This window comes from Columba livia, chromosome 13, assembly GCF_036013475.1.
Source record: "Columba livia isolate bColLiv1 breed racing homer chromosome 13, bColLiv1.pat.W.v2, whole genome shotgun sequence".
Lineage (NCBI taxonomy): Eukaryota > Metazoa > Chordata > Aves > Columbiformes > Columbidae > Columba > Columba livia.
The window spans coordinates 698,585-710,729 of NC_088614.1; the positions used below are offsets into that span (position 1 = coordinate 698,585).

The window sequence follows — 12,145 nt, forward strand, 5'->3', positions numbered from 1 at the left end:
CAGGCGGTGTTTGATAACAGCCAGCCTGGATTAGTCTGATAACACCATTCAATAGCTGCCATCCTGCCTTTGGCATTTAGCTCTCCTTTGTTTTTGCTGCTATTTAAAATACTTCCTTAAACATTACACATAGAGGTCACACCACAAAAATTCTTCAAGGAATCACCAGCATTCACGGTCAGAGTTATTTTATACTTATGTATCTCCTACAGTTTTCAAGAAAGTGTACCTGCCTGACCAATAGCATTTTTGAGACCTAAAATTATCCTTCTGTAAAATGCTTTTCAGCTACATGGGTATTGCTGTACTAATACCACTGGAAGACACATGGTTAATGGGAAAAATATAATACAGTCCAAGCATATACCTAGAAGAGTCTTTGTAGGCTTGTTTGCAAGAGGAAAAAATAAACGTACCAAAAGAAGTGGGAGTGGTGGGCAGGCAGATGCCTAAAATACAAATTAAGAACATAGAGAGGTGCAATTAACTTCACTGAAGCCTGTATGTCTCATCCCAAAATCAATCAAGAAAATGGCTTGATTGGATTTTAAGATAATTATGATCCACAAAGCCCTTGCCAAACACATTATCTTCTTCACAACTGTGACAGTCTTTTAATCTACCCCTAATGAACAAAGCCCTGCAGCATGGGAAGAGCAAATGGAAGCGGTGGCAGACAGTGTGTGCTGAGCCACCCGCACCGGACACGGGGCTGTTGTGACACACAGAGCTGGGGACAGAATCACAGAATCCCAGAGTGTCAGGGGCTGAAGGGCCCTGGAAAGCTCATCCAGTGCAATCCCCCCATGGAGCAGGAACACCCAGATGAGGTTACACAGGAAGGTGTCCAGGCGGGTTGGAATGTCTGCACAGAAGGAGACTCCACAACCTCCCTGGGCAGCCTGGGCCAGGCTCTGCCACCCTCACCCCAAACAAGTTGCTTCTCACCTTTCAGTGGAACCTCCTGTGTTCCAGTTTGCACCCATTGCCCCTTGTCCTGTCACTGGTTGTCACCAGAAGAGCCTGGCTCCATCCTCCTGACACTCCCCCTTTCCATATTGATCCCCAGGAATGAGTCCCCCCTCAGTCTCCTCTTGTCCAGCTCCAGAGCCCCAGCTCCCTCAGCCTTTCCTCACACGGGAGATGCTCCACTCCCTTCAGCATCTTGGTGGCTGCGCTGGACTCTCTGCAGCAGTTCCCTGTCCTGCTGGAACTGAGGGGCCACAACTGGACACAATATTCCAGGTGTGGTCTCCCCAGGGCAGAGCAGAGGGGCAGGAGAACCTCTCTGACCTACTGACCACCCCCTTCTAACCCACCCCAGGTACCATTGGCTTCCTGGCCACAAGGGCCCAGTGCTGGCTCATGGTCACCCTGCTGTCCCCAGGAGCCCCAGGTCCCTTTCCCCTACACTGCTCTCCAACAGGTCATCCCCAACTTGTACTGGAACCTGGGGCTGTTCCTGAACAACGGACGTGCTGGTTCCACTCAGTGGTCACAGCTCCGCTGCTTCTCACACGCGGCAACACCAGAGCAGCCATGGGGGAGCGTGGGGAGAAGGTCGGAGGGAAACAGCCGAGGTCTTTGTTATTTGTGGTCTTGGGGTTTTGCGGCTGTTTGTGGGTGGAATAAGGAAGTTGTATTATTTTATTTACCTCAGTAGCACTCTGACATTGGAACTATAAATGACAGGTATTTTTTTCACCTGAGCATGCTTTGCCTTTTGCACATTAGCAAGGGCTGTAATAAAAACATATGTAGAAATGCCAGATATAAGAATGTAAAAAACCTACTTGTGCAGAGTTTTTCCTGAGTCAGAAGGACTCAGGTGCCAAACTCTTCTCCTTAGCGACCAACAACAGAGCCCAGGGAACGGCAGGAGATGTGCCAGGGAGGGGCAGTGGGACATGAGGAAAAGGTTCTTCACCCAGAGGTGCTGGACACTGAACAGGCTCCCAGGGAGGTGTCACGGCCAACATGACAGTGTTCAAGAGACTGGACAACGTGCTCAGACACACGGGGTGACCTGTGGGGTGTCCTGTGCAGGGACAGCAGTTGGACTCCATGAGCCTGCGGGTCCTTCCAGCTCAGGACATTCTGTGATTCTGTGACTCTCCTAAAAGGTCCGCAGGAGCTCCCGTGGTAAGTGTTCTGTGTGCTGCTCACAAGGGGAGGAAGAGGGACCAGACTTCTCTTGTCTTCACCCAGATACCTACAGGATAATTTTTGACCTGATCTGGAAAGAAGTAGCAATTAATTCTCCTATTTCATAAAACAACAGCTTTAGGACAAAAGAGATTCTGTTTGGAATAATGTTTCCTGCTCATACCAGACAGTAAAGATTGAGCTCAGCTAAGCCTGATCCCTATGGGCAAGTGGCATGAAGCTTAAACAGCATTTCAGAATGCCACCAGGCAGTGTTTCTGGTGTCTCTAGAAAACAGGAGGGAAAAGGGGTTACATCACATGTGGGAAAAAAAGAACAAAATATGTAGGAAAGAGGCATGCAGGCTCTATGCCTGGGGACATCAAGAAACCCGCTCGGATTGCAAGAAAGGTGCAAGTGCATCCAGAAGAGAGGCCATCGCATTGGTTTACACCTGCACGAGGCCTCAGACCTAAAATCTGCATTTCATTCCATCTGGGTAGGACACACATAACCTGCCAAGAAAACGATTGATAGAAACACCCCCACAACCCACTTTCTACCACATCACTGAGGAGTGCTGAATGACGCGTGTCCACCCTGGGTTATGCTCCAGAAACGAAAACGTAGAACCGAATTCCACTTTGAACTGGAATGGGGCAGCGTACTGAACTGGATCTCTTTGCCTTTGCGGCGCGGGGTGGCTGCCCATCCCGAGCCCCATCCACAGCAGGTGGGCTGTGGAACAGGGTTACCATGGAGCAGAACCTGAAGCTCCTGGTGTTGCTGACGGGCGAGTCAGCTGCCTGCACTGCACACTCACCCCAGGTGACTCCTCTGCTCACAGCAAACCCCATGATTGTCTGTCCCCGTGACAGACAGCATGTGTTTACCTAGGTGTGCTGCGCAGTTGAACTTGCATTCCCTGAAAATAAATCACGCTGGAAAAATGTATAAAGGACATATTAACAATGTACTTAGAGAAGATTTTAGCACAGTCTCTTAACCTGCAGCGTTTACATGCATCTGTTCTATAATCTATGATGAGTAACAAAAACAAACTAGAAAGAAAACGTTAAGAGAGATTCTCATATAGCTGGGAGGTGCCTGACACTGCTGGCTAGGACACCACAGCAAGCAAACGCGAAGAAACAAAACTGCCTTTCAACAATGCGCAGAAAAAGAATCCTCAAGATCTTGCAACGCCTCCAGACCGACCCAGCTGACCAAACCCAAAATGCTTCTCTTTGCGCACAAATGCCTTTCCCCATTGCATTGTTTTCTTCTCAGCACTAGGGATTTAAACACAAGTGAAATGATTAAGTACTTGCTGTGTTCTAGTCTTTGGGTGATTTCCCCCTCCTCAAATGGTGTATGAGTCTAAAACAAGAGAAAAGAGATGAGGAGAGAGCGCCGGGCAGAGGGACACGGGCAAGGTATGTTGTGTGAGTCCCGCAGCACCAGGCACAGCAAAATCAATTCAAAACCGGCTTCCTTGCCTCCCTGCTATCTCAGAGCACATCCAGGAGACAGGACGTCAAAACCTCCATGAACAGCACCACGGCTGTGCTCCCAGGGCTGTTACCAGCCGGCAGAGCTGCACTGGGCTCTGGCTGGCAAAGGCCAAAATGTGCAACAGCAACACCTGAACGGAGCAGGAAATTCTTCTCATGTTGGAGCCTGGGAGATAATACAGACCCATCTTTTTATCTTAATGCTAGTATGACAAATGCCTAGTATGCTTCTGGGAACAAATGGCCTTTTATCTCCACAGTATTCTTTTTTTAGCCTACTAAATTTAAGGTTTTTATTCTATATAAAGACTTCAGCCTTATGGCTGTTCCTTTTGCTGTCAGCACTACAGCTTCTGCTGAAATCAGACAGCACAGAACACGTCCTGTGGGATTTTCGGATCTCCAGACCAGTGGTAAACCTCACCCCCGCAGTGAGAGCTGTACGAAACGCCAGTAATGAGGATTCGCACGGGGCCGGCAGGATGAAGGGCTCCTGCCAGAACCTCAGTGAATCACTAACCGAACGACTGGCTCTTTGTATTCCAGGGACAGACAAAATAGGCGATTTACTAAAACTAGTGATTTTCACCTCAAAGGTCTCATCACAAAACTAATGAAAACACAGCTGCTACAAAACTGTTCTAAAAATCAACATGTTTCAGGAGAATGAGTCTAAGCGTCAATTCTACCTGTGAATGTCCTGCTCTAAGTGTTTGAGTTTGGGTTTATAAATCCTTAATCTCAGCATCACAGAAGCTGAATCATGCATTATTTGTTTATGAAGTGTTAAAAGCACAACAAAGAAGAGCTGTTAAAGCTTCTCTTGGCTCAGCTCTCATGTAAAACCTCAAACACTTGGTGGAAAGATGACACTAGGGACGGCTGGCCTGGGAAAGTTCTGAATTGCCCAGACTCTCACCCCAGTAAACACACATCTGCTCTGTGATTCCATTGCTACCCTGGTGCTTTCCTGTCTGTAGATCACCCTGTATTAATATACAAGTACAGATCCATTTTAACATTTGACTGTATAAGTAGTCTAAACTATATACATTAAGGACTCAAATTTTAATGTTACATATTTAATTTAATGATGTTCGCTGCTCTGCTTGATGTTCTAACTCCCGATTTCCCTTGGCTCACAGTGCTCATTCCCCAACACCGGCAGTGTCGACACAACTGGTGTTCTCGCTTGTCCCCACACTCCACAGCTCCTGTAGAATACCCACACTGGGCATTTCTGCATCAAGGATGAATGAAGCAAACACTCAGAAATAACAAAATTAGTTGCCAACGTGTTATTTTTGCCTTTTCAGTGACTCTCTTGGAAGGAAAGGCAAGTATGAAATGATCAAAATAATCTTCTACCTAGTACTGGACTTACTATTACTGAAACCCATCTTAAATGCCATGTGCCTCCGGCACGTGAAAAATTAAGTCTATTTCTAGGAAAACTTGCAATGTCGCTTTCAGGGGAACTACCCAAGTTCCCCATGAGCCGAATGCCATTCATGGGAATCATTCAAATGTTATGGCTTCTATGAGGCATTGAAGCAAGAGTCCGAGAAACCGACACTGTTTTCAAGGAAGCAACTTTGATATTTCTCCAAGTTCTCCTGGATCTAAGTTTGCTTTGCAGCAAAATTTCAGCTGAGGAGTTTCAGAGTTTACAGGTACTTTACATTAATGAATTCATTTTTTCATTCTACAGGCAGACAAGAGGCAGAACCATCATAATTATGGACAAGACTGACTAGTACAAGACAGTCCCCTAGAGCAATTGAATAGCAAACTACCCTCTAAATCAAATTAAAATCAGTTGTGTACAGTTTATAATGTGGTGTTACTGCTCCCTTGCCAAAGCCCCTAGGAGGCAGGTAAGAATTTCAATGTACCTTGTTAACTAATTTGAAAAAGGCAAATGTTCTTAAAATATAAAGCCTTTAGTCACAAAAGGAAAGATACATTTAGGAGAGAACAAGATATAAGTGTGCAGCCTTTTTATCACACAAAACAAATGTCAATACTTAAAATAAAAAACGATCATTCAAAATATTTTAAAACTACACTTAGAGGTAAGTTTGGCTATGGAAAACTAAAGATAACCTGAAAATGCAAACGATGTCTTTAGCTAGATTGGACATAGTCATTCCTAGATCAGTACACTGGAGCTTACACAGGAGGTTTCTGGCTTCATTTGGCATTTAAGTGAGGAAAGAGTAAACACCAGGAAAAACATGAATGTCTTGGCACAAATGAGTAAGTATGAACCCACGAGCATCTACATGCACAGCTACAACAATCAACAGCTACTAATGCTGTTCCCTGAATCATTTGTGTGTTATCACTCCGAAGCAGATGTATTAAGAAAACATTTCACATTTGGATGTTCACTCAACAGAATCAGCTCAATACGAGACACGGAATTCCTGCTTCACATACTCAGAGGTCTGAACTAAGCAATGTCCTGCATTACAAAGTAAAATAAACCATGCATTCAGAGGGCTGTAATCTCCATCACCTCTCAGATGACTATACTCAATTCCTAGAACCCTCACAGCTAGCATGCAATACACAACAGTTTTGTTGGGTTGGGTTTTGTTTTGGGGGTGGTTTTTGTTTGTTGGTTTGGTTTTCTTTGGAAGCAGAAGGATAGCAGTGGCAAATTCTGTTCATTTGATATCTATGTGAAAGTGGTGAATTGTATAGACTTCCCACTGGCAGGAATACAAAGCAACAGCCAAACACAGGACAAACTGGAGAGAAAGAAGTTCTTAGTTTCCTATCTATGGAGTCGGATCATTCTGCAGTAAGTGAAATCCTGGCCTTTACAGGTCCTCCTTTCCAGCCTAAATATTCCTAATTTTCCTGTTCCGGGACTGTGTTGCTTTCTTCTAGTGGTTCCATGATCTAGGACACCAGGCGTGTAAACTGCTGGTTTAATCACCGCAAGTTTAATACTCACCAAGGTTACCACCAGGAAGTTTAGGTAAGGCCAAGCATAAGTAAGCAACCACAATTATATTTTATGGGCCAGAACACACACTGCAGAGCTTATATTTACCTTACATTCACTGTGGGACAAGAGTTTATATATAATCTGACATAAAGTGGCACAAATAGTACTTCATGTAACATGAAGGCCGCAAGAACAAAGTGAATATACTAAAAATACAAAACCCAACAATATTGGAACTAGTAGGACAGGTTTTACACATTAATTCTTCTTGTGGTGTTGGCATGACGCTTCTGACACCCTGGAAGACGCTCTCAGGTCACTAAATATGGCCTCATTCCATCACATCCAGTGCAAACTTCTTGTTTCCAGCAGTATCTCCAGTTTACACAATTAAGCAGCATTTATTTTAACCTCATTGCTCCCTGGCTCTGCTGATGATACCAGCCCTGATCACCAGATTCTCCTCTTGTCTGTCGAGTGCTTTCTCATCTCCTACCATAGTGCCCTTTAAAAGTGTGACAGGTGCTCCTGAAAGCAGAAAGCCACTTGGAAAAAGCAAGATCCCCTTTAACAAATACCACATCTTGCAACAAATTGCGTTTAGGACCTAAAAAACACGTTCACGCTAATTTCGAGCCCTTACTTTCACATCTTATTTTCCAGTAGTCTCCTACTCCCAGCATTCTCTGTGAGAGATCATTAGGTATTATGGATAATTAGTAATTTTCTGCCTTTTTAATGCTATATATGATATTCTGTCTGGCCTCTTAACACTAATGCAAGATGAGCATTAACAGATACAAAAAGAGAAAGAGGGACATTATCTAGGACTACTTTATGTTGTTTTACTGCCAGTGACATAGCTCTTCAGTCCCACCGTTTCACATAGTCCGAGCCCACACACTCTACACAGCACTTCTTATCAGCAGTGACACTGATGCTCTCACTGCTGTCTTCAAAATTAGTTTTGCTGGAACATGCCTGAATTCTACATGAAATAACCCTTTGGAGCTGATCTAAAAAACCCCATATATATGTATAAATACAGATATATCCTAACGGACCCCTGAAGACTGCTAAAGTAGTCAAGTACATACCCAATTCTACTTCAAGCTATGGCGTAACTTCTTCAAAAATGACCAACACTCCAGGTTGGTTGAGAAGAAACCACGTCTTGCTATGTCAGCTGTGAGCAACAGAGCCCAGACTAAACTCAGGAGACACCTATAGAGATTCGGCACCAAACTCTGCGGCCACTACTGGCCCTGGCTAAACCTCTGATGGCAAATGATTATTTCCTCAAGTTCTCACTAAAGCGTTTGTTCAGAAGAACAATATCAGATACAAATACTGAAGATTAGGATGCTTGTTCTGTGGTAAGCAATTTATCTGTATCTGAAAAGTAAGCAGAAGAAAGACCTGGTTTGTGCCAGCTGCTAAATCCAAATATTGATATAACCACACACTTGAGAAGAAGTTTGTGTTGGTTTTTTTCCCCTATATGGTTATCAGTCAAGGTTAAAACAAGCGAAACTACCCTGCAGCAGCATCAGAAAAACAACCTTAATTCTTCCTTCTCCTCACAAGAACCAAGTGACAAGTAACTGCACCCACAGCACCTCACAGAAGTTGCATTTCTAGCTGTAATAAATAACCTCTCTCTTCAACGCACAGATGTTTTCCAGAGAAGATGCAAGAGACTTGAGCTCCCCAGCCCTGGCAGGTTCCTGCGACTCTCATTACGAGTAGGAAGGTGCCTGTCTAACCAGCTTTCTAGGGAGGCCAGAACACATTTTCTATTTAAATTTTCCATGCCACAGAGAAACAAACCTAATTGGAATAACTTATATATATATTTCAAAAATGCAAATACATTGTGAGACTTTTGCCTCAAACGTTATTTTTTCCAGAAAACTGTACTTATATTAAAAAAATATTAGTAACAAGATATCAGAACATGAAAACATGTAATAGTATTTGGATCTCATGTCTCTTTGAAACTGATTCTGAAACCTTCCTGTTATGGAGACGTCGTCATGTTGACCTTCCTGTCTTCTGAAGGTGTTGGCCAGGACACAGACCGAGAGCTCACCACCTCTTGTCAAATTCAGCTTTTTTCACGATGTGGGTGTTCAGATCCAGTCCTTACAGCCTCTGTGTCAGTTCCATGATTCACATGAGCTTCGGGCTAAGCCTCAAGTGACAGAATGAATTTAGTGCTTCTGGAGACTTTTTTCCCTATCACTTTCTGCCCCCCAGCACTGGCATATCCATTACCTTGGATCGGGTTCACAGTGTGCTCATAACAACTCATTCTGAATCTTGAAACCCTTACATGAAACATTCCTTTGCCTAAAAAGATTGTTTACCTGATTACAATCCCAAGTCTTGTCTTGGAGCTCTCTAACTTGCTTTAAATGCTTTTATTTCAGAACACTTTACCTGCCACTCCAAAATGCAGTGTACATTACTGAATATAAATAATAGAGGTTAAGAGACAGCTGGAGCGTTATGTGGTAGATAACACACCCCCTCTCGTACGAAGTGCAGTGTCACTGCCCAAACTACACTGCAATTTGCATATAGAAATGGATAAACCTTAAAAGACAGCAGCCATTTATTAATTTTAACATAACCTACCCAAAAATGCATAAAGCACAGGTAAATATTTATATATGGGATGTCAGCAGACTCCTTTAGTCCATCACCATACGTCAGAATTTACTTTGTATCTAAATGTCCTGTCAGACCAGAATACAGTTCTGAACCAAGCTTCAATAATAGAAATCACAGCTTTAAAAAAAGATTCTGCAGTTCCTTGCGATGCAAGGTGCTGATGTTACATAAGAGAGAAGGTGGAGGGCAAGGACAAACAAAACCCAAGTTACCCAACTTCAGAACTGTACAGACTATGGTGGCTCTTCCTTTCAAATCATTTTGAGGTTTTTGTTGTTATTGCTTTGAAATAAAATCAGCTATGCCTTAATTGGCAACTAAACAATCACTAAGTGATTGAAAGCAACGTCAAGGGACTTGAAAAGCAACCTCAAAAGACTTATATTTAATTCACAAAAAAAAAATAACAAAACAAAACAGAAAACATCTGATCTGCAGTCCTGCATGCTCTTAAGCTGATTTTTAGATATTTCAGTTTTATACAGAGATGTTCTTGAGCTCACAAATTCCATGTGTATCATGTTTACGTGCAAATATTCAAGTCTGATATTAAGACATTTGGCTTTCTACAGGGTCAGGTGCAGACACAAGCTAGAAGTCTGTGTCTCCTCTCAGCAGCAACCCTGTCACACGTCCAAAGTGACTCTCACCTGAGCTGGCAGCAGCCTTTGTCGAGCCCACTCCCAGCGCTGTATCTTTATTAAACTGGATTATTTCACCGCATTGTCACAACATGACACCACAGACACACAGAGTCCCACGTAGTCAGCATTAGACCGATGTGATTTTCACACTAGCTGACCGCGGCACCTTCACCTTGTGCGCTTGCATTGCAAAGGCTTTTACTGAGCACAGGCTGTGTTAACTTGTGCCTTCATCTTGCAAAGGCTTCTCCAGCTGACCCTGGTATTCAGATAACACCTACTGTTTTTGTGTCACTGTCCCATGTCACAGGTGACCTGCCATCTGAGCAGGGTCAGTGCAAGGGTAGAGATGGGCTGTGCAGGGCTCGGTGCTCAACCCCAGCCAGCCTGTGGACACTGATGTCTTAAGGTATATGGCATGCCCACATTCATTTCAGAAGGTGCCTCAACATAAAGCCTTTAAAAATCCAGATGAGCATACTAAGAGTCACAATAACATTGCCATCGGATGAGTTGGAGAGATTTCGGAGAACTTCCTCTGCTGCCAAGGTACGTGCGAATTTTTATTTCAAAGCTCATATATGAACTATAATTTAACCTTTTAACATACATTTAGAAAATATTTTTAGTCTATGTGGAGAACAATGTTTACTGCATGTCTGCTTTTATTTCTGAGACACTAGTTTCAACATTAAAGCTTTACCATACTGATGATGCTCTTGCAGAAGATGGAATGCCATTCCTATGAAGAAAAAATATCACTTTGGCATAATGTAAGAAGTATTTCCCTTTTCATTGCACTCGTAAGCAAGTTATACTGTAGATAAACCACAGGTGAGACTTAGGAGTGTCTGCTCCAAACCCTGCCGTGGGCTTAAGCCAAAAGCCAGAACTCCATCCCCAGCCTTCCCCAAAAAGAGCTTTTGCAGAGGCTGCCACCACCAGCGCAGGGGCTCAGCAAAAACCCCACAAGATGCCATTGCAGGACCTGAGTCTTCTCTCCTTTGTTGTTCAAAACTGCCACACCTACTGTATAGGAAACTATTTGTATCCTATGCACACAGGACTTTTATCATTCCAGAATCAGCGCTTCAAATTCTACTGCAGTTTTAGAAAAGCAATTCCTGTGTTCATTCCACCGACAAGATACATTTAATTTGCATCTCAGTCAGGGATCTATTAAGGCAGCAAGGTTCTTTTATTCAGAGCTTCTTCCCAGAAGAATTTTAATCAATTTTAGATTGCTGAAAAACAGCCTTTGTAGATAAAGAATTGTCTACATACTGTCTCACTGACAAATCACTTTTGGTGTAAAATTTCAAGACACACCAGACTTAAATATTCAAAACTTCCAGTGAAATCAGCAGTAGTTTTGTTCAGTCACAGAGTCAAATGAAAACCAATACGAACCTTACAAAGTTTGGCCCACAGTACCTACAAGTTCCTGGGACAGAAAAACGTTGCTGTTAGTGCATAGAGATAACTCTGGTTTCGATCCTTCCTTCATAGGGGCCCTTATGCATGTAGTTGCTGCAGGACCGGTAGTACAGGCTTCGTTAGGGTACTGATGAGTAAAGCCTGTCTTAAAGCACTAACAGGATGCAGACCTTCCTGGAAGAACTGCAGACATCCGCCGTTCATGATAGTTACCTATCTGTGTTAAAAAACTGGCATGAGGGTAAAATCAGTGCATGAGCTTTACTAGAGCGCTACTAAACCAGTTTTATTGAGAATGCACACTGACACCATGCTGGCAAGTGATGATATTTTTGCACAAGATTTTCACATATATTCAGATGAACTGCCCGGTGCTGCCCTCTGTTATACCAATGGTAAAATTTCCATCGGTTTCCGCATGAATCACAGGGTACAAATCAGTATTACCTGATTTTGTTTCTGGGGCTGCCACTGACCTCTCCGTAACACAAGTCACTTTGCTCCGTCCCTTGTTCTGTCCAGCTGTTAAATGGTTTATAGAGTTACGCGTTTGAGGCTGTCGGCTCAAATGTGCAGTTTGCTAAATAATAGTCTACAGCGAGATACAAAATGCAGAACTACTTTAGAAGATTGATCATGTCTTTTACATAACCTTACAGAAAATCTCAAATAGCCAAGCCTGCAGACTGGGAAATGGCCTGTGAAGTTTTGTACTGACTAATCTAGATACAATTTTGGAAGAGAAATACTAACAGCTCTGCAGCTGTCTG

General features: G+C 43.4%; 1 long non-coding RNA gene across 4 annotated transcripts in view; it reads right to left on the minus strand.

Moving 5' to 3' along the window:
- LOC110360420 (uncharacterized) overlaps positions 1–12,145 on the minus strand; it is a 49,921-nt gene that overhangs the window by 19,171 nt on the left and 18,605 nt on the right. The window lies entirely within an intron of this gene.